The sequence below is a fragment of the Lissotriton vulgaris genome, unplaced genomic scaffold (genome assembly GCF_964263255.1).
Source record: "Lissotriton vulgaris unplaced genomic scaffold, aLisVul1.2 SCAFFOLD_215, whole genome shotgun sequence".
Taxonomy (NCBI): domain Eukaryota; kingdom Metazoa; phylum Chordata; class Amphibia; order Caudata; family Salamandridae; genus Lissotriton; species Lissotriton vulgaris.
The window spans coordinates 1,802,362-1,804,441 of record NW_028245930.1 but is presented as its reverse complement, the minus strand read 5'-3'; positions in this window follow the sequence as shown (position 1 = coordinate 1,804,441).

The window sequence follows — 2,080 nt, the reverse complement described above, 5'->3', positions numbered from 1 at the left end:
TAGCGTCCTCCAGTATTGTATTTAAAACTTCCGTATGAGTACTAGTTTGTTTATTATTGGTGCACATGTGCATTCTATGCAAGTTGGCGTTTTTTCCTTTTGTGCTTTTATTATTAGGTTGTTTAAGTCGGATAATTTGATCTCAATACCTGCAACTGTGTTAGCCATAAGACCCAAAATGTCTATTTGAATATCCATTTTATTTGACTGTGCGGCTAAAGCTTCCAAAGTTAATACTGAAGTTTGGTAATGTATGTCCCATATTGATCCAGCATCCATTTTTCCTGTTTGTTTTACATTGTGTTTGAAATTTAGTTGATTGGTATTTGTAATGGTATTGTTATCTTCATCGTTTTTTTAATATCAGGAATATTTTTATGTGTAATTGACAATGTGTGTTTTGGAGATAAGAGTCTCCCTTTAATAGGAGTGCTTTCATTTATCGCTGCGGAATCATTTGTTGGTAATAGTAGTTTTTTGGTTTCTAGCCCATTTACAACAGATGGATGTATATTGCCTTCTGTTTCATTTTTTTGTGTTTGTATTTTCTCCGTCTGTAGATGAATAATATTTTCCTGCTCAATTGCCTCTTGTGAGTCATAGTTTTTCACTATGGGTCGTCCTTTTTCATCTTTATGATGATTTCCCAAAAATTTATAACACTCTTTTTCATCCAGGGCATTTTGGTGCTCTGGGTTAAGTAACGATTCCTTGTGTGGTTGAACCTGATTCTTTTTTATAACCAAATTGGCCTCTACGGGTATTAGCGCAGGTTCGTTATGGGCTGCCTGTGTATTGTTAGGGTAATTATAGGACTCTGAACTTTCCATTGTTCCGCTTTTCGTCTCATGCGCAAATATTTTATATAGTGGATATTCCGGTCGTAAATCCAGTCGAAGATCTAATCCCTCTGAGTTTTCATTAGGTTTGATGTCTAGGTCTGCTCCCACTTCAACTTTTAGTCCAAGCCCCCTTTCGTACCATTTGTTGGCATGAGTGGGGACTGTAATGATTTTAGTTCTTGCTCCGCTTGCATAGTCATAAGTGCAGTTGTAGGATCTTTCATAAAGTCAAATTTCTGTGGGATTTTTGTTGATCTCTCGAACATTCTTGCAATAGGTGAAATTAGCGACTGAGTAGATCCATTTGTTTGCGTCTTAACACTGGTCTTTTTTTTCGAATTGAGTGCTTGATTTCTTCGAGCTCGTTTCTTGGGAGAGCCCACTGTTCTCTCTTTGCCAGAACGCATTTATTAGTAGCTAACCTTTTCCCTTGGGTTATTGATGTTGTTGGTGTTAATATCTCCTACTTTACCACTTTACTACTGGTTTGCAGGCACAACACAAAAAAAACACTAACCCTGCTTCACTCAAAGGGCGCTTTCAGCAACCCCCCGCCAGGGCCTACCACCGACCATCCAGTGCCACTTGTTTAATCCCTCCAAATGTCCCTGTGCCTTCCTAGGGGTTCCAAAGGTTGTTTTTTTTTCTGATGGCCAGTTAGCTCCTCCGAGCCACTCCCAGGTTTGGCTCTATAGCCTGTTTGATCCTTTAGCAGGGTTATCAGGCAAAGGTCGCAGGGCTCTGGGCTAAAACAATAGTGCTTCCCACGGTGTCTGCAACACCTGCAGCAACATCCTGGGCAACTTCCTTGGCGATGTCCTCGGCTCCGGGCTCCGGGCAGATCTCAAGGCCCCCCTGCAGCCCTCCTGAGCTCTCCTACCTGCACCAGTGCTGCCCGTAGAACTCGCGGCTCACGACTTCCGCATTCACGGCACCTACACGTGTGGCTCCTGCGCCCGCTGTTTCCCCCCTCTCTCCGCTCACCGCTTGGTGCTCAGTGCAGGGTGCCGGGCGCTGGTTACCAGTTCTCGCCTGCCGCCAGGTCGGAGCTGCACACCGATTTCACTGCCTCCTTACTGCTGTGACTCCTCTTCTCCTCCTCCCCTCTTCTCCTCGTAGGTCACTAGATCCTGCTCACTGCCGCACTAGGACCCGCCGTCCCGGCTCAGCCTACTCAGCTCAGCCCGTCTGCTGTGCTCCGTGCAATCGAGATCTGGCGTCCACGTCCCACGTGTGGC